Source organism: Neolamprologus multifasciatus, chromosome 12, assembly GCF_963576455.1.
Source record: "Neolamprologus multifasciatus chromosome 12, fNeoMul1.2, whole genome shotgun sequence".
NCBI classification, from domain to species: domain Eukaryota; kingdom Metazoa; phylum Chordata; class Actinopteri; order Cichliformes; family Cichlidae; genus Neolamprologus; species Neolamprologus multifasciatus.
In genome coordinates, this window is record NC_140450.1 from 31,845,351 (window position 1) to 31,866,680 (window position 21,330).

Consider the following 21,330-nt stretch of genomic DNA (forward strand, 5'->3'; position numbering starts at 1 on the left):
ATCCTCTCATTTCCTGTGTGAAGAGCGGCGTCTGCGTCGGTGCTTTTGGCAACTGATATCGGTTTGAACCGAGGAGCTGTGATTGTTATTCTCACTGTGCCAGAACCCACAAGAGCCACAGTGGACACAAAATACTGAGCAGCACCTGGTGTGCGAGCAAAACCGAAGAAGAGACACACTGAGAGAGAAAAATGCCCCCATTTGTCGATGTATTCCACAACGCAGCGCTTCGTATTCCCACACAAATAAAAGGGATGAACTCATCCTTTTCGGCAAAGGATTTCATTCACTGGAATTAGAATAACTGTATTTCTGGGAAAGCCCTTTAAAATGACTGGGGTGACTGTGTTGGGTGAGAGGTTTCTGAGTGCGAGCATGCATGTGTGTGTGTGTGTGTGTGTGAGACATCTGTTTACATAAGTGGGAGGATGTGATGGTAAAGCCCTGGCTTGGGCCCTGGCCTTTTCACAACAGGGCCCAAAGCAGAGAGGAGATTCATCCCAATATTTGTCTCACTAAGGAGTAAAGCCAAACAAATCCGTCCTGCTAAGGCGCCCTCTGATAAAACTTGCAACGTTCCATACACAGCTTTTCCCTGGACCACTCTGACTCCAAGATCTCTGCTTTCCTCACTGCGCACAGTTTACGGGTGTCAAGTCGCAAGTCAACTTTTCCATCTCATTAAATGCTCTATCTGAATGGAAATGCTAAAAAAAAGAGCCATAATAGAAAAAACAGCAAGTAAAAAGGTTTCCTGAATACTGCCTCTTAAAAGTCACGTTTTATTTTTTAAATATCCCAAACTTGTCTTAAATGCTACGCTGCATTAATTCATATTTTAGAGAGTTATAACGTTTTAGCATCATTCAGCCATTTGCTTTGGTTTGACAGTCTGTAATGTCACTGTTTTGATTCATTCATACATTAGTAAGATTTTAGGAAAAAATGAAAGAGCTTTAATAAATCCAAACGTGCCCTTTCAGCACAGCAGGTATCTAGACACTTAGCAACTAATGGGGGGACATTGTGGAGCATTTAGCAGCTAAAAACCGCGGTGGAAGCTTCTTTTCATTAGTCCAATGTTGTTCCTACATGTCGTCTGAAGGTTTGGAAACGACTAAATTATATAATGATAAGAAGTCATGGCAGTCACTCAGTGACAGTAACAAGTCAAGTGTTTTGAATAGTTACGGTACCATGAGTACATTAATACTTTCATTTAAGTACTACTCAGTATGTGTCACGGTGAGTGGGAGCTGACTGTGCGAGAGCAGTGTTGCCAACTCCTCAGTAAGGAAAATCGCTATTGGTTGTCCTAGAAGTCGCTAAATGACGTCATCACCTAATTTGCATAATTGGTCATGGTAATGTATTTGTAACCTATGTTGTTGGAGAGTGAAATAACATCGTGGAAGAGACATAAAGTGAGTAAAAAACGTCCTAAATGCATTTAGAATTTATTTAGAACTACAAATTAAATTTCTTTTAGCAATTATTGTTTTTTTTAATGTCACAATTCCAACCCTGCTCCTTTACCCGGGCTTGGACTGGCAAAAGTGACCCGAAATAGGCACTCTGGTGGAGTTACTTTGTGTGTGTGTTTATAAGTAGTTTTAAACCTTGTGATCCACAAAACAGCATAAGAGTAAAAGAGTAAAAGAAGAACTGACTGCGTTACAGCACCCGCTGCTTGTTGAGAGTAAAAGCGATACGCGCTTTCACGTCTTTTTTTAGCGACTTTTTTGTCGCTAGAGGGTCTGAAAACTCGCTAAATATAGCGACAAAGTCGCTAAGTTGGCAACACTGTGCGAGAGCGTGAAACAGTTGCTGGGGTGACCGTGGCGCAGGAGGTTGGGAAGCGCATCTGTAACCGGAAGGTTGCCGGTTCGATCCCCGGGCTCTCTGTCCTTGTCGTTGTGTTCTTGGGCAAGACATTTTACCCTACTGCCTACTGGTGTTGGCCAACCGTGATAACTATGATGACTATGACTACTATGACAAGACGTGGAGGGAGGTAACACAGACGACCTGACGAAGACTGCAAGAAAGGACACAAACTAAATACACACAGAGGAGATTAGGGAAAGTGGGAACACATGGGGAAACAGCTGACACAAATGAACATCATTCCACGACAGGGAAAAGTAATACTAAACACAAGGAACATGGAAACAAGCCTTTCAAAATAAAACGGGAAATATGGAGAGGCGCAGACCTGACAACATGAAACATGTGACAGACTAACACGGCGAACTCACGAGGAGCGCGAACACTGTCGAACATATAGAGGGAAAAGGGAATTGGAGATGAAACATGGAGCACAAAGAGAGACTTCTAAATTAGAAGTTATAGAAGAAACGAAACTAGAATGAAACTCAACTGAACCCTAACTAATAATACCAACCCAAAAACGTAACATATAAACATGACAAGACGCAGACATGACACGAACTTGATAACTGAACCACACAGACATGAAACATGACAGGTAGACACACGAACAAGGAGCTATAACAGAGCAACCTAGGAGCTCACAATGACTAAATGAACCAGAACATAAACAATGAAAAACCAAATACACTGAGGTTACGTCCACACGTACCCGGGTATTTTTGAAAACGCAGATTTTTCTATGCGTTTGCACCTTTCATCCACACGTAAACGGCGTTTTTGGTCACTGAAAACTGAGATTTTTAAAAACTCCGGCCAGGGTCTCAGTTTTTGCATTTACGTGTGGCTGAGAAAAACGCAGAAAACGCAGCGTCAAAGGTGTGCGCCTTTTTGACGTCACACTGTGCGCCACGTTATTGTTTCGGTGAAATGAATTTCTACAATACTGTTACTGTTAATTGTACTCTCTGAAGTGTTTAAATGCTTACATATACACACACAGTAACTGTCCCTCCACACATACCACTTGGTTCTGCTTCTATGGCCCAGCTTTGTTTACTATTTCCCACCGAGGCTTCTAGACTTCTGATTGGCCAACATTTCTGCACGGTTAAGAATATATCGCCACCTGCTGCTTTGGCATGTTCCTAGCAGCGTTTTCCTTCATTTCTGCCTTTACGTGTGGACGAGATTATTTTTTAAAACGAAAACGGAAAATCTCGGTTTTCAAAAATACCCGGGTACGTGTGGACGTAGCCTGAAACTCAAAACACTGAGTCACATGACCCAGGACCATGACAGTATGTGTACCATATCGTGTCCAGCCTGCAAACTGCTGCAACAATCTGTGTGAGAACATTTTTATATGTACTACAATTTAAGGTAGTCGAAAATGTTATTATGATAGTTGTAGCTTATGTAACATAGTGCGAACATTGTCACACATAGAGCAATTTTTACCATCTGTAAGTTAATAAACACGACAATTCCACATGTTACATGCCTGTATGTAACTTAACAAGTGAAGCCTGTGAGTCCATTGTTTACCTCAGCATGCCCGGTGTAAAGCATCCACACTGAGGTTATCCTCAACTTTCTGGCACCAAACTCTGCTGTTTTTCCTGCTGCCTCTGTTAGCCTTTGTTAGTGGTTGTTAGCCCCAATTAGTTACTGTTAACCTCTGTAAACTGCTGTTAGCCTCAGTTAGGTGCAATTTATGCTGCTTTCACTGAAACTTTCTTTAAAATGTCATTGTTTGACATTGTCAAACTTGGGCATTTAGTAAATAAAATCTTATATAATGTAAGAATGTCATCAAACTGTTTAGCGCGAGGATGCTGGGATTTTAAGAGCACTCGAGTCTAACGTTAGCTGTCATGAAGTGAGCTTCTAACCAGCTGTTGTTGTCATAGCTGTGCAGAAACGTGATCATTTGCTGACAGTATATATGGTGATATATAGTTGAAAAGATATTCATGACCTTTAAATCAAAACTAACTTTCAGTTTTAGACATATTTTAGTGTTTAGAGTAATCAGATTCCTCCTTTTGTGTTGCAGGAATGTGGAGGAGAGTTATCAGTTCAGTGATGGCCTCCACTGTATGGAGCTTTTTGCTGGCTTGGTTTTGTTCCACTTGCCTCCTTAGTGAGAGAGGGGGATCACTGAGTAGCCTGATGAGTATAAAAATGATTTCAATCATATGCTCCGGCTTTTGCATTCACTGGATCACTGTGTAATAAAACGGCCACATTTTGGAAAAACATGTTCTCCAAGGGGATCTAAGGGTGGCTCGTCCTAAAATGTGTTAATTTCTGGTTTGAAAACCTATATTTGTTTGAATGAGCCCAATTTACCAAGACTAATGCAAAGTAGTTTGGATAATTAATGAATAAATAAAAATAGGGGTTAGAAGGAGAAAACAGAAAAAATAAAGAGACTCTTTTTTTCTTGTTCTCGCTTTGATCCCATCATTTCCCTTTGTAGTCCTCTGCAATCATTAGATACCTACACACACACTGCCTCCTCAGCTGTGGCTCATTTATGCAAAGTTTCACAACCTTTTACGTCAACATTTCGAGAAAAGCGTCTTTATAATCAGACATGCATGGGTGTCGATAAGAAGAGAGGCATCCATTAAAAGCAAAGTTTTATCCCCCCTATGTAATTTCACTGAGTTTATGTGCGCTTGAAACCTCGCTGGATGACTTAGTGTTATGTCTCAATGCCTGAATTACTGACGGGGACCTATTACGGGGGAGTACAGGGCAGAAGAACGGCGCCTGGCACTGAATAAGTAAACTGGGTAAACACGCAGTGGTCTTCAGCACACTCTGTGATTTTATAGACTCATTCAAGGTCAAAGCATGTGTGATTTTCCTTATTCTTCTCCTGTGGAATAACCAGAGGTAGGGATATCCTGTTTCATTAGCTTTCCTCTCACTGCTTCTGCCGCCGTCTGTCCAACAAAATGTAACTGGCTGCTGCAGCTGAAATAGCAAATAGCCGGGGCTGCCTACATGGGTGGAGGATTATTGACAGAGAGGAAGGTCAAAGAGTAATATATGTGAGCGAGGATCAATTCATGCATCTACTCATATGTGTGTGTCTATATGGTCCTACGTGCAGTGCATCCCACTGGATCTTATTTGTTTGTGCTTGCCTAATTTGTGCACATGTGCATACCTGCATGTGTAGCGTGTAGGTGGTAGTAAAAGCGTGAGCTCAGAGCATTATCTCATTTGGTGGCTCTCCCGGGCTGCAGGACAACACCGTCCCTAATGGCCCCAGTGTTCATTGTGGCAGGGCAGACAGAGGGCAAAATGAGCTCCGCCATCTCCCTCCTTGGTAACCGCATTGCCCCAAAGGACCCACTGCTTGCCAGGCTGTCCCACTCAAGCGCCGGCTTCAGCCCTCTGGGAGAGTCACATGGGCTGGCTCGACAGCTAAACAAATTAGATCACCCTCAACCACTGAAAACACCAACTCAACCTAACCTGACTTCATACATTTCTCAGAGTTCTGTATTAATCTTTAATGGTATCTTAAACTGATCATAAAGGAACTAATTTTGTCATTTACCTTGAGTAAAAGTTTCTTTTGAGCAGTTTACAACTGCTCCTGCAGTGCAGCCGTACGTTAGTCCCACGCCAGACTTGGTTTGAATCCTGTCCAAACGAAGCAGCCACAACACATCAACACAGGAAGACACAATCAACTAGAACGGTGCATCCCCCCGCAAGGCCAGCGCCCAATTTTGCAATTTTAAAGATAGAGATCCAGACTAACATTTACAAAGTTCTTCCTTCTTCCATTCTGCAATTCCAAGTTTTGCTCAGCTTGGCAGGCCTTGCAGACAAACTAAAGTAAATACGTTGAACGCATGCCTGGGAATGCTCAGTGGGAGTCATTCTGTTACCTTAAAAAGATATCATAAAACTAAAAGACGTGCAGAGGATGTTTTGCACTTTCTGCAGTGGTCTCTGTTTAAAAGTTTTTGACTGCTTGTTGGAGCCAATTAGGTCAGACGGCAGCAGTTGTACACACTTCTGTATCACTGTGTGGATGCTGGAGCTAAACCTGGAGGGGACTGTCAGAAAACATCAAGAAAGCTAAAGATAGGAATGGAGACAGGTTTAGCTGACAGATAAAACTCTGCACCCACCCCACCGAAATATAGTGTTCAACATAACGCAACAGAAACACTGTCAAAAGCCAACAGGCTTTACATTGAGACTATTTCATTGCTAGAAAGTAGTTAGGACTAAGAAATATCCAAAAAAACAGGCACAATGACTCTAGTCAGAACGGTCTGTTGCAACCAGAGAGACGTGCTTTTGCAATTTGAGTGAACTGAACCTTAACTGACTTACGGAGCTCGATTTACAGAGTGATTTCAGCCAGGAATGCCCCGCACTTTGAAGGAAGTTACTCATCCTTCTATTCTTTCGAGGACATCTGTTCTTCCTTGCACACACAGCGGGTGACTGACGTCTGCACACGCGCGCGCGCGCACACGCACACGCACACGCAGAGAACTCAACCTGTTAGCCCGACATAATGAAGCACGTAATCACATCCACGGACGCTGAGACACAAAGGAGTCATATCAAGAAGGATTATCCCTGTTACGCCCACCCACACACAGACACCCACACACAGACGCACACGGATGAGCCGGCATGCACGCAAAAGATGGCAAAGACGCATTATGAGTCCAAATAAGCAGAGTGCAACCACCGCGGGATCACAAAGAGGAGGGAGAAAGCTGGCACGAGAAGGTGCAGAAACACATACATAAACACATGAATCCGTTTTTTTCTCCCCTCAAAATAATAATTATTTTAAGAGTCACAAAGAAAGAGGAACGAAAGAAAAGAAAAAAAACACACACACACCCTCTGTGCAGCACAGGCTGAGGTCATCTTTATTAATAAACCCTCTGACAACAAACACACTCACATCAAGGCCTTCGCCCTCCCTCCATCCTTACTCCATGCTCCCTCCCTTCCTTAGCTCCTTGAGAAATGGCAATTGCCAGACTGGCTCAGTGGGAGGGTGTCTGTAACCACACACGCATGCACACACACTCAACACACACACGCACACACGCATACACACTGCAGGATGGCCTAGAGGCAGCATGTCAGTGATCTGTCAGGGGGTAACAGTGCGGAGCAGGTGTGTGTGTGTTTGTGTGTATATGTTTTGGGGAGGAAGCAACTACAGAGAGGAAGACCAAACAGACAGGAAGTTTAGCCTTACACACACACACAAACACACACATAAGAAACATGCCCCGGCTCATTTGTTCCCCCTGACAGGAGAGGAGAGGGATGGTTCTCTGCAAGACGTGCCTGAGGGAGGAGGAGCAGCCCAGTGTCACTCCAGTCTTGCATTTGGGTGCTTGTTGAGTATTTCCTTGACACCACAATGATACCCTTTTAGCATTCTACTTCCACATGTAGGGTTAAAATTGTAGAAAAGATGTATTCTAGACCATACCCTTAACTTTTCCTAACCCTGGCCAAGTGCTTTTGTTCCCTAAAACTCCTATCCTGATGCCAACGAGCCATGGGCTCTGATAAAACTGCGATATTTCACGTAGCTTGGAGGGAATGAGGAAAGCAGGTGAACAAAGCCAAGAATATGTTTTCTACGCGTATGTATCTGCTTATCCTCGTCTTTGTGTGTAATGTTGCTCTGTGAGAGTCCTGTGCTCTGCGGGGCTCTTGATGGGAGAATAAAGGCTGCAACTCTGAGCATAAAAATTCTGGGTAATAGCATCAAAGCAGGTGTATATCTGTTGTTTGTTAGCAGGAATTCAAAGCAGGAGCAAGCGTGCTGCTGCAGGAACACGTGAAAGCACGAAATACAGTCAAGACAGGTTTCTCATTCTTAGTTGTTACAAGGCCATGAGGGATGTCAGTTCCTTGTATCGGCTCTGTGGTCTCAGCAGGTAGGACCACACCTTGCACAGGATACTTCTTGAAGGGTGGCAACCATTGCAGCTCATAATCACATCCCTGAGCCGGCTCATCTAGAAGCTTTAAATCCAAGGAAGCAGTAGTTCAATTAGTTGGGCTCAAATTTTTTGAACTATCCAACTGCAGATCAAAATTTGTAACTTTTATATAAACAGAATCGAGCTCACTTCCCTTAGAAATTCATATTCAATAACTTTCTGTTGTCTATTTGCAGAATGCCGGTGAGCGTAGGTGAAGTCTGAAACATTTATTCACTCACATTGAGATTTTACTCAATTTACTGGAGTGCTCTGTGACCCTGGGTTATAGACTGTATACAAAAGATGGTTTAAAAAAGGTCTAATTACACAGAAATCTTGGGTAAATGTCTGTGCACTTCCTGATACGTTTATGGTTTCATTCTCTACTTTTTTGATGTTTTCAAATGTAATTCATGTTATTTTGTGAATCATCATTATAAAGATTATGATGATTTGTCTGTCTGAGCTTCACAATGGCCTTCATCAACCAAAACACTATGTGATGGTAGATGCATCCATCGTTTATACGTCATGTAGAGGCCTACTCTGAAACAGCAGGGATCTTGTTTGGCATGGAGTGCTGAGGCCACTCTAAACATAGCGCACATGGATGCTTGTTTGATGGCTTTCTATCCACAGTTGTGGTCACAGTTTGGGGTGTGACGGTTCTGAGATCAAGTCGTGGTTCTGTCTTCTCCGTGTACAACACACTAGGAAATGTTATTGAGCTCTCGGCATTAGCAAAGCCCCTTTAAGACATGCACTGCGTTCCGTTAAACTGACAGCATATGAAGATGTCAGCTGCATCTAAATGCAGCCTTACTAGTTTGACCCGAGTTATGTGCAATCTGTTCCAGCACTGTAGCTAAGTGAAGGAATGCTAATGATATGTTTGCTTTGTGGGGAAACTGTCTGTTTTGCCCATTTTTGTCAAAATAAAAGCAGATTTTATGTTGGTGTAAACAGCTTGTGTGTATATATATATGGCTGTAATAACATGTTAATTAGCCATGTAATCCGTTTCAACTAATAGGCACGTGTAGGTGTTCTGTGAGGTAAATGACTGGTTGTAATGCTTGGTAGTCTAGTGACAGCTTTACTCTGTAAATGTGAACTGTATATACAAACAAATAATGTTTTTTTTGTTGTCCACGATGCAATTATGAACAAGTGATGATGCCTGTGGTAAAAAGACCCCCCACCCCTCCACTAAAATAATGACTGTGCTCGTTCCAGAACATCTTTCACAAGGAGTGACTTACATAACAGCGTGTTTACTACAGCGAAGCTCAGGAAAAACAAACGCATGAAAGCTTTATGAACTGGGTATATGTTTATTCACTGGTGAGCTGTATCATTTTGCAAGAGTGAAAAAAAACGTTACAAGATGTACACTCTGTGACAAGATAAATTATAAGTCACACTAGATCGCTAAGGGAGCTTGGGAACGGAGCATGTGACACATTTCAACCTCAGCAGATCGTCTTGCTCTGTAAATTCAGAACAGCTGGCAAATTTCACCATTCGCTCTGGTTAGGCTGCATTTAACGTTCGGTTCAAAAGCAATTTCTTTTTCCACCTCAGCAAAGCTGTTTTATGGTATTTGTGCTTCTTTTGGATGCAACGGAGTGGAGACATGGCAAAGACAGGGAGGGTACAAACACGAATGCTGCCAGCTGGTCCAAAGCAAGCTGAGCTGTTGGTATGAGTTACATCGCTCAACCCTTTTAAAAGCACAGAGACGTCTGCGTTTCTACAACGAGGGCTCACTTTCTGGTGAGTTCTCACAGGATAAAGTAGTTGATGCTGTTGAGGGAGGCTTGTAGGTGTATCATGCTAAACAACATTCACATTCACAGTCGCTAAACAGTAAACAACTGCAGGCCCAGACACCGTGACCAACGAGGATTATATGACCTCGTCATGAGATCACAGAGCCCGGAGCCGATTGCTCGATGTGTTTTAAACTGTCAGGAGCAGGGGGAGTCGAGATGAAACTCTCCACCCAAACCCTTGACTCACTCACATTTGATCCATTTCGAATGCGAACCTAACCGGAATCAATTGTGCGGTAATGGAGAGCGAGAAACTGTGTTAAAATGTAATGCAACCTGTTAAATGCTTGCCGTTCGATGCTGAATGCTGAATGCTGAATGCATTGCCTGTACCACTGTAAGATTAAATCTCTTCAGTTGAGTAGGGTAAGGGAAAGGAAGACAACGTTTGATTAGAATTCGTAAATTTGGATGTTTATTGTGTTAGTCGGTACTTTTGCCAGATAATTGTGGTTCATGGATTTTTGAGTTAGACTACAAAAGAACAACCAGGATTCAGTTTGTTCTCATTAACTTTGAGACGTGGCCTTTAGATGTGTGATAAGGAGAGATCATACAAACCACATTTTTTAAGGTGGGTTTGTAATGCCTTATGGGAAGTTTGACTATAGGGTTTTACCGCATACAGCACAACACCACGTTTTGGAGGCTCAACATATTCTGGCTGTTGCCGCATTCATTTTTCTGGAGTCAGGAATGGCCGTTTTGGGATGCGAGGGTGGAGCTAGCTAATTTGGTTAGCAAACCTTACTGTTTGAGTGCAAGGTGCAGACAAACATATTTGTTAATTAGTGCTAATTCATCAACTACCAACATGTAAAGGCATTCAGCCTAGTTCAGTGATATGAATTAGCACCAAGTAAGGCCTACTAATAGCAACTGGCTAGTGCTTCTTACCTAGCCTAGCAATCAAAGCGGCTTTGCACTTAACTTTAAATCTCAGGCCTCGGTCACAAAAGCCTAAAAGCCTGGTCAGTTTTTATCTTGCAACCACTGGTAGCCATGACAAATTGATCTGCAAAATTGCCCCAATGGCGGTTTTGGCTTTTGTAACTGAGTCCCTCTCATGACTTGAGTCAGTGGCGCCACTGACTAACCAATTGGTAGCATGAAGTCTGCTGACGACACATTTTTGGATCGCCTATAAGTAAATGGCCTGTATTTGTATAGCGCTTTACTTAGTCCCTATGGACCCAAAAGCGCTTTACACTACATTCAGTCATCCACATTTTCACACTAACATTCACACACTGAAGTAGGTACCAAAAAAGTACCTGGTACCAGATACTACAACCTAATGAATACCCTGGAAACTGAGTCAAACACTCTGCAAACACTTACCACACACTCTCTATTTAAGAGTGAAACTGTTGAAAAGTGTAACACAATCCCAGAGACTGTTTGCTTTTGCTGTATAGTTGGGAATTTATAGAAACTGACTTGCTTTGGAGCCAGCTTCGTGTGGCCACTTGAGGAACTGCAGTTTTGGGCAACAGTGGAGGCTGCAGCTTGGGTTTAACAGGCTGACAGCCTAGAAGCTGGAAAAAATAGATCATTACTTCACCTACATCACAAAAACAGATGAGGCTCAATAAAATCGTCTTCATCTAATTCTAACATAAAGTTAGAACATAAAGTTCAGGATCTAGAACCTGTAATTTATTCATGCAAACTGTCATCTCATGCGGCTTTGTCACTGGGGCTCTTTTTCAACTTTCCATCAACTGTCACAAATTGCAGACCATTTTGAATAATATCAACATAAACAAACCTTTATGCGGAGAAATGTGAAGCTCATTGGTAGCCTGACACATGCTGTCAGCCCTCGAATCAAAGGCTCAGCAGTCAATTTAAAATGGGGGGAAAAAATGTTCTCAGTCTGCAATGGAAGCCACATCTCCACACAACCAACGCCAGTGTCGGGCAGCATGTTGAGACAGACTGGCAACATGTAAATACAAACTGGCCTGCTTAAAAGGATGCGTCAAATTTAAGAGAAATCTGTCATTCTTTTTTTATGATAATTTAGGCCCATGCTGAGAAATTCAAAAGCACTGTCTGCATTCTCCTCATTTAAAGCATGAAGGCCACTGAGGTAAATAGTTGCAACAGTAAAATCTAAACAACAAACCACAGCACTTCAATCAACTGTTCTTACAAAATAAACACAGATTACAAAATTACTAGAAAGTACAGTTCAGCAAGCCCCCGAAAAAAAGCATTCACTGGTTCTTCAAGTCAAAGCAAGAGACGAGAACTAGGCCATTTTATTGCTGCAATGGAAAAACAAAAGCGGCAGGGTGTCTGGGTGGCAAACAGGGAGTGGGGAAAATGACAGCAGTCTAAAAAAAATCAAATAAAGACTAACAATAAATGAAGTGCAGACGAGGACTGTGGTCACCAAGCAGAAGTCAGAGACTTTCTGGCCACAACAATCACACATTCTGCCACTCCATTTTTTATCTGCCGTATACGTTGCTTTCCTATTTTTGTCTCCATCACTCTATCACACTTTTTCTGACTGTCTTTCATCATCTCAGACACTTCTCAGGCTCCTGTTCTCCCTCTATAACTTTTCATCATTTCAACCTCCATTGTCTCTTTTTCCTCCCTCTCCCATATTCTGACTTTCTCTCAGCCTCCTCTTTTCCAATCTATTTAGCTGCCTGCCACTGCATCTCTGTCTCTGTTGGGCCACTTTTCTTTGAAGTCACAATTCCACACTCTGGGAAACACAGTTATTTGCATTCTTGCCAGAATCTTGAGATTGATACCGCTCTCATGTCTGCATGCTAAATACGAAGCTAAAGCCAGACGACAAACTAGGTAAACTTAACATAAAGATGGAAAATAAGGAAACACTTGGCTCTGCTTTAAAGGTGAAAAAACAAAAGACAAAACACATATACTGGTTGATCAGTCCACCTACCTCTAAACATCTGTAATTAGCAGTGTTCATGTTTGTGCAATTAAACCACAGGTTGTGTGCCTGACATTTCTTTTAGATGGATGTTTTTAATTTTGTGAAGAATAAGAGTCGTAATTAAAAAATGATGAGCCATGTCAAAGTAAAAATGGTTCAACATTTTTGTTTATTGTTTTCCCAAACTAAAAAGTACAAATTTGTTTAGCTAATTTTTCAGCCATTGTAGATGTGTTTTTTTTATTCAGTATGCTAAGCTAGGCTAAAAGCTACATGCTAAACAAATTTGTACTTTTTAGTACAATATATACAATATATATATATATATATATATATATATATATATACACAATATATATAATATATATTAGTACAAACTAATATATATTACCAGCATATCTTTACTCTAAAATCTTTTTCTCTTGGTGAATAAATAATGATCAAGAAGTACTTCTCGGTTTGTAAAATAACTGCTAGCTAAAACTAGCTAATTTTTCAGCCATTGTAGATGTGTTTTTTTTTATTCAGTATGCTAAGCTAGGCCAAAGGCTACATGCTAGTTTTAGCTAGCAGTTATTTTACAAACCGAGAAGTACTTCTTGATCATTTTTTATCCACCAAGAGAAAAAGATTTTCTTGTAAAACAATAAGCTTCAGTTTTACAAGCTTCAGAAAAGATCACACTTCTGACTTCCAACACATTCTTAGTTATCATAAGAATGGCAACCTTTGCATATGCTTGTACTTGAGTTGGATTATTTATTTAGTTAGGGTGTGTTTCTAAAGCCACAGGAATGTCTCTATATTGACTTTACAGGAAAGGATTTAATTCCTGTAACTTTTTAAAAGAACTGATGAATAGCATTATTTAATGACTGAATGAAAAGCTTTATTAAAATGATTTATGTTCAGTTCACTCTTTATTTGAATGTTCATCTTTCAACAAACAAACTCAGCATTAACTAGCATTAAGCAACACGAGTACATACTTAGCATATCAATACACACTGCACATAAAGGTTCTTAACCACTATTATTCACCTCATGTTTGCGCACATGTTGTTCACACCAACACAAATGTGCTCTGAGTAAGAAGAATTTAAAGAAATGCCCAGTTAAATGACACTAACAAAACTAGGCTAACATATGGCTATGACATAATGATCAGTCATGAGGGGAAAATGGTATTCCCCAACTGAGTGTGAGGGATTTCTGGAGGTTACAGTTGCTAGCATGTAACTGGTTGCATAGATCTGCACAGTCCTGTACTGAAAACCATCTTGCTATTGCTTTGGACCCTAGCAGGTTGCCACAGTTTACAGTAGATTGTATGGCAGATGCTGGATTCTTTGTAAAAATTTGGAAACTACTTGCCAATAAATAGTAAAACTGTAACAAGTGCATCACAAACTGAAAACAAAGAATGTCTACCTTCAAAGTAAAAGTAGTATCTTACCACAGAAGCCAACACATTTCAAAAGCCATGACTTTTACTTTGAAGGTGAAATTTCTCTGTTTCCAGTTTGTCTCCAGTTTTTTTCCCAGTTGCACTAAAGCTTGGAGAGTAAATATTGATTATTGCAGACAAGTCAATCTGCTGGTGTCCACTGTTAACTAGGTTTTTGGTGCAGCAGCCAGCAACCTCCAGCAACATCTCACCAACCGCTTGGATTGGCGTATGGTTGGCGGGTTGGTTTTTGAATGGGTTTCCTTTGGTTGCCTGACTTTGCCAGGTGATTTCTGATTGGTGTCTAGGCCTGTGTGCCTGAGGACATTCCAGAAGCTAGTAATTTAACCTGAGTTTGTCTTTTTAATTAAGTTTCTGAGCTGTTGCACTGAACTTTAATATTGCCTATTTGGTCTATTGATGCCTGGTGCTGGGAGCTGTTGTGGTGATTCCTTTTGCATCATGATTTTTCTGTTAGTTTAAGTATATAAAAATAATCTTTTAACTATCAAAAGCTAATTTTATCATTTACTAGTGAAGTGCTTGTTTCATGACTGAATGCAGACTATTCACATAAAATAAATGATAAAGAACCAAACAATTCCTTCTGCAAGACGAATCGATTGGTTCCAGCTGCTGGTACTGCAAAATGCAGCAAACACGCTCACCTACTCACAGTGACAGCGATACACCCTGATGTCTTTGTAGTCTGGTATCAACACTAAGGCGCACTTTCCCAGGTGTTTGAGTTTCTGAGTCAAAGGTATTTCACAGTGAATGAAACAGCCCACAAAAGAATGCTTCAAAAAGCCTTCATACTAATTACAAACTGCCTGTTTGTGATGGGTTTTTTAAAGTGTGGGATTGTGGCACATTATGACAGAACAAGAATATGTGAAATCAGTGTGATGAGTGCGTGTGAACGTGTTGGAATGCTGCAACCCATGTTTTCAAAGATTTTACAATGGATGCCACCAGCCCCCCGTGTGCATGTGTGAGCATGTGCCCACATCTTAATCTCACTCAGACAAACCCAGCAGAGATTGTAGTAAATGTTGTTAATAAAGTCTAGCAGGAGATCTGTCTATCATGTAACTGTGCTAACACATACACAAATACAGACACATGATATGGAAATAGCGCTAGTATAATTAATAATAATAATAATAATAATAATAAATAGTAACACTAAAATTACAGCCTTTACGCACATACACAGGATCAGAGACAAACATCCACACATCCGTTCACAAAGAGACAAAGATGCACACTCACATATATTCAGACACAAAGACCCACATGCAGACAAGCTGACAAAAACATTACCAGAAATACACACAGACACGCACACACTGCGACAGACGGTGTGGGTTTGACAGCAAGCAGCAGATCCACCACTGCCACTGTGATGCACAAAGCAACCCCACTGATCAGCGGCACAATCCCCATGCGCTGCCAGCGCAGTGGCAACACGCTGCGACGGTGAACGCACCTTTGTGTGCGCCGCATAATACAGCAGGTGTACAACGCTGCAGCAGCTCGTGGACAAAGCATTCGAGCGCGTCCGCCCAGCTGCGCGTGACAAAAGTCAGAAACACACAGAGCACCGTGACGGCCCTCGCACAGGTTGTCGTTCATGAAAAAGTGTGAACAAATGCAAAGGCGCTCACGTTAAAAGGGGCTCATAAGCAGTTCCTGCTCATGAGTAACCAGAGGGCCGCAGCCATGAGTAAAATGGGTGTAGCATTAATTCTGAATCTGGTTTTGGTGAAGAATCTGCAGAACAGATTGATCAGAAGTAGACTTTTCTGAGTCACTGCGATGAGGCTGTTGACCAGCCTTGTGAGTCTGTCATGTGTCATGCCATAGTCCCGATGACACCTACTACAGCAGGAAAGATGCTTTTCAGTACTTGAGCTTGTGCTCATATGGATGCAGTCAGACCAATAAGCAAAGGGAACCACTGGGCTTTTAAGGTCCTCAATGTATGATTGAGAACCAAGAGTACAACTGAAGCTCTTATATATAATTCATAGGCTATAGCCAGCACCTGAGGATAGCATAAACACATGTGAAAGACAAGGAGAATCTGCCTTACCTAACGGCCAAACCACAGCAATCCACACATGCTGTCAATTAATTTGAAAAACAAATTGTAAAGAAACTAAACTAAACACACAACGAGGCCTACAGAAACACAAATTATAGTTTTTGCACTTTTGGATGGAGATTTAGATATCTATTACGGCAGCTTCTCCAACAAAGGCACCGAGAAAAATACAGACACACGCTCAGCAAAACCCACAACCCCACCCCTCCTTTACCCAGCTAAGCATCGGGGACACACTCTGACACACTCAGCCGAAACCACACAGAGACCCACCGCGCAGACAGACACGTCAGTGCACGCACACACAGACAGACACAGCAGCTAACTTCATTTCAAAATCAATTAATTAAAAAGCACAGTCCTCTCCCACAGGGAGTGAAAGACAAATTTGAGGATTTTAATCCTGGTACACAAATCAGAGCTGTTCGGCCACAGAGATATGAGAGGACAGGATGGATAGAGGGATGGACTGTCAATGAATTTTAAGAAGGGAAGCCCATTTAAAATGGTGACACTATCTATCTATCTATCTATCTATCTATCTATCTATCTATCTATCTATCTATCTATCTATCTATCTATCTATCGAGAATCAGCAGAGAAAGCAAGCAAGACAGAGGCAGAGTAAGCCTGCTGTAAGTGCCTGTTGTTGGGGTTCATCAGCACCCCCCTTCACTCCCTCGCCGTCTCTTTGCATTAGCTTTAAGGCTTTTTCGAAACAGACATTATTGATTTTTTGAAGTGTTGAATCAGAGGGCTGCCGCGTTTATCTGTGTGTGCGCCTCTGCGTGATTTGTGTGTGCGTGAGAGGGTGCGTGTGCACCCTGGCTGGTCTAACCTCGGGCAAAAAAATCATAATAAAGAGTTAGCCGTTTTCTCCTCCCTGGCGTTCCTAAAAAAGACTTTGCCTAATAGGTACGGGAAAGAAAAGAAAAGAACACTGGAAGATAAACTGAGCATGCAAAAAGTGTGCGAGCAAATGTGCACATTTGGCAGTTAACGTGCGAATGTGCTGGCGAAGGTGAGATTGTGAGCAAGTGAGAGAAAACATCTGGCCTTCGGTACTTGACGGACTGTTTGAAGGAGCGCTGAAAGCATAAGTAGTGGAGGAAGTATTCACCTTCTACCCTCAAATAAAAGTAGCAAGTAATAACTATCAGAATAGATTTCCTTTAAGGTTTATCTTGGTAAACATCGTATGCAAGACTACCAGGATGTGTGTCTGCAATGCGCCTCAAGGAGGAAACACAAAATTAGGAAGAGGCTCGCTTGATTTTGATAATGTTACTGTTGAAGCCTCCTGTAATGTTCAGATAACAAACTGCTTCTAATTTTCCACAACATCAAACACTTATATAACAACAACATTTTTTATCAGGCAGCAACCTCTGAAAAGGCGCAAAAGTCGAAAGTGGCAAAAAAAATCAGTTCCGCAAACAGCCACAAGAGGCCGTCACTCCCTCTGGGCTCCCATGTTAAAATGGCCATAGTCAGAACATGTGTTACAGTCTAGTCCAAAAAAACTACTTTGATATTTGTAGCTTAATTCTGCCTTGATAAAGGCTGAACAGGGTATAACCTATTTATAAGTTACCCTTTTGGATTTTGTTAAAGCTTAAGTTAGCCATGACTCTGATTGATGGCTGTGCTGGCAGGGGTAGCTGTAGTTGATTACTGTCACTAGGGCTAATTTCTGCTAATTTAATTTATTTAACTGGACTTTTAGACCCTATTTGGGATGTTGGTGCATTTTTGAGCCTCTGAAAAATAAAATGGTCTGTTTTGAGGTGAAGCTGATCCGAGAAGTCGAGAAGTCAAGAGGTTCTGGTGGGTGAAAATTTAGTGTTGTATTAGCTCTGAATAGTGTTTTATACAGTCAGGGATTATTAAGAAATTACAGGGTCACAAAGCTTTGATCGTTACAACTTAACATTTGAAGAGATGCAATTATGTTATTATTATTATTATTATTATTATTATTATTATTATTATTATTATTATTATTATTATTATTATTATTATTATTATTATTATGTTAATTACCAAAAGTAAAAGTCATGTTTTATGTAAAGTAGCACCTCTCAAATTTTACAGTCAGTCACACTAGAATAACAATAAGACAGCAAACTCCTCTTGTCTGGGAAAAATAAGAGGTTTCCCAGTGATTGCACTGAATTTTTCTGCAACTGATTGCAAGCAGTTGCAGAGATAAAATAAAGTGGTTGCCAACTGGTTGTTTAATTGTATAAAGTCAGGCTGCTGAGCGCCTATGTCAGTTTGAAGTTGAATTTCAATCCTGCAGCAACTACAGCGCGATATCTGTGGATGAGTTTCTGTTTGTCTGTCAGTAGTTAATATGAAAGTGTCTTTAATGTGAATTTCTGTGTATGTAGACAATGACAAATCTGCAGACACAACAGATTTGAGACTTTTGCTAATTTACCACAGTTAACTAGCGTATTATCATAAACAGATAGCATGTAATTGCCCGCCCGACCCCCATTTAATCACAGACTGATTGGAGACCGACTTCATCTTATCGCCATTTTACCGTTATCTCTGACACACTAACGTCAGTTTGAAGACGGTAATTGACTGCGAGTCATCACAGACCTGGCGTTCGCTTTCAAAGCAGCTATTTCAGAGGCAGTAAGATTTCACACAGTCGCAATAATTTTGGCCGGGCCACGGTCTCCAACCACGGTTCTTCTAAACTGTAGCTAATTGTTCAGCTAAACTTATATAGCTGCACATGTGAACTACTTCATATGTGCTATAAATGCCTCAAAACTATCCAAAAAACTTCAGTAGTTATTAAATATTTCAAGAAAGATTTTTTTTTATTTCTCCAAACACAAGATAAAAGAGTTTATCTCTATGATAATGAATGGATCCTCATAGAGAGATCGTTGAAAAACACACAAAGAGTGGAGACAACAGGGGCGGGAAGAGAATAGGAGACAGTACCGAGAAGCAAAAAGATGAGTTTGAAGCTTGAAAAAGAGAGTGAGAAGGCAAAAGCCAGACTGGAAATTGATGGTGTAATTGTTGACTGCTGGTCAGCTCTTATCTTGGTTTCTCAGGGCCGTTGTCTGGGCAAGCCGGCTTCCTTCTTGCTTTTCCAATTGCCGTCTCTCTCTAACAGTTGACCAAACCTGGCAACCTGAACACATTTCTCTATTTTTTTTTACCTCTTGCCAACCTTTCCTCTTGTATTCATCCCAGTCAAAATCCCTCTCCTCTTATCTTCTTTCTGTCGTATTATTGAGGCCTCGTCCCACTGAGCATCTTCCTTTCTTTCCATCTCTTTCTTCAAACGAGTCAGGCTTCATGCAGAGAGCAGTGGACTGGAAAAGAGCAGCGGGAGATGGGTGAGAGCGCAACCAGCCTGCGGGTCAGAGGTGAGTCTGCAGCAGGACAGGGGGTAGGCGAGAGGGGCCAGTCCAGAATTGCTTTCTCTCTTTCAAACCCGCTCCTCAACAATAGGGACTATTGTGCTTGCAGCTGCTCATACAGACAGACTCAAAGGAGGATTTAGTGCTGGATTTCAGGTGAGACCATTAAGGTGCTAACAAGAACCATAGCATGGCCTGAGATAAGCTAAGTGTGGAAAAAGTGAATGAAAGAAGCTAAACAGGAGTCTTAAGAGGAGAAGACTGAAGCCGTCTTCATGATCAGCAAACGTTATGAGGATGTGTCCCGGTTTTTAGGCTAACTGCATGTGGAACAGTGTTAGATATCATTGCATTTACTGGTTAAACAGTGAGTTTAGCATATGCATGATGGATTCACTCCCTGCATTGCCTCTTTCTTCAACGCTCTTGTTTAATAAATCTTGTGACATGATACCGCTCTGTTGCAGGATTAGCAGCTGGTATGAAGACTGTGCCATTGTCTAATTTCGGTCACAACAGATGAAGAAAGAGATTGGCGATTCATGGACGTGGATTAAGGTAGATACGTCACGCTGAGATCCATGAGGCAAAATGTGATTAGTCAGACAGGGGGCAAGTCATCTCACTCTCTTCATCGCACATTACATTGTTTTCTACAAATCACGCTGACTCCTTACTGAGACGTCTCCAATTAAGGCAAAGATATAAACCACAGATGTGTAGGCATTTGAACAGTATGGCGCACACACTGCCTTCCATCCTCTGACTAAAAGTTTCCTGTAGTATGTGAAAGAAATGCTTGGTTAGTAGAAGTCTACCGTGACTTTTCAATAAGGTTGGATAGTTAACTTTGAATTTAGAAGTGCTACACTGGGTAAACACCTGTATTTTCACCTGAGAATGGTAATAAGTAACTAATTTTCCTACAGGCCGAGCTAACCCAAGACAATCACAGGAGGAAATAAAGCAGAATAGCTCTCACCCTCCTTCTAGCTACGAAAGCTAAGCTACTCCCACACACAAGCTCAGTGGAGATCTCAGAGAGCAGTCATGTAGGGGCCCTCCTGCTGCCGATAAGCCTCCACTGGCCCTTCTGTAGAGCCTACCCTGGAGAGAGGCCATTAGCCTGGCTGCAGCTCCTTCCTGGATAAGCTGCAGCTTACCAGCCGACGAGCCGCAGGGCAACTTTTTTTATTGTCCTTTCAAAACTTTATGCGTGAGTGTGGGGCGATAGCTTGGGAGGGGTTGCGAGTGCTGTAGCCTGCAATCCAGCATGTGTGTGTGTGCGTTCAAGTTGTGCCCTCCCAGCACTTCCTGCACTAACGGCCGGTCCCACGGTAGGAAAGGCGAGCTCTATCCGACCAGAACAATGCCAAAAAAAGGCTGTCATAAAAACAAACTACTATGCTCTGGTTAGCACGGGGGAAGAGGAGGGTAGGGGCCTACTTTCCTTTACACACCCCCTACTGCACTGCATCTGGATCATTATTCCCATACACACAGTCTTAGTTATGCAGGGTTTGAGCCAGTACTTTAACTGTTATCTTCTGCTGCTAGCCTGGACACATTTACATAGACTATCCAGGACAAAATAATGAATGAAAACAGCAAGAAGCAGCTGAATATGCATACTCCATGCACACACACATAGCAATGCTGCAACTGACAGTAAACAATGGGAACCTCCGTATCCACAATGGCTCAGAGCAGGACTGACGTATCACC

The 21,330-nt window shown here is 41.8% G+C and overlaps 1 protein-coding gene and 1 long non-coding RNA gene across 3 annotated transcripts in view; one reads left to right on the plus strand and one right to left on the minus strand.

The window, feature by feature from the left end:
• Positions 1–21,330, minus strand: part of sema4c (sema domain, immunoglobulin domain (Ig), transmembrane domain (TM) and short cytoplasmic domain, (semaphorin) 4C) — a 108,036-nt gene that overhangs the window by 77,204 nt on the left and 9,502 nt on the right. The window lies entirely within an intron of this gene.
• LOC146507322 (uncharacterized) lies at positions 9,314–11,327 on the plus strand. The gene is made up of 2 exons (XR_014877260.1): positions 9,314–10,482; positions 10,595–11,327. It is a non-coding gene; the product is annotated as an uncharacterized LOC146507322 (long non-coding RNA).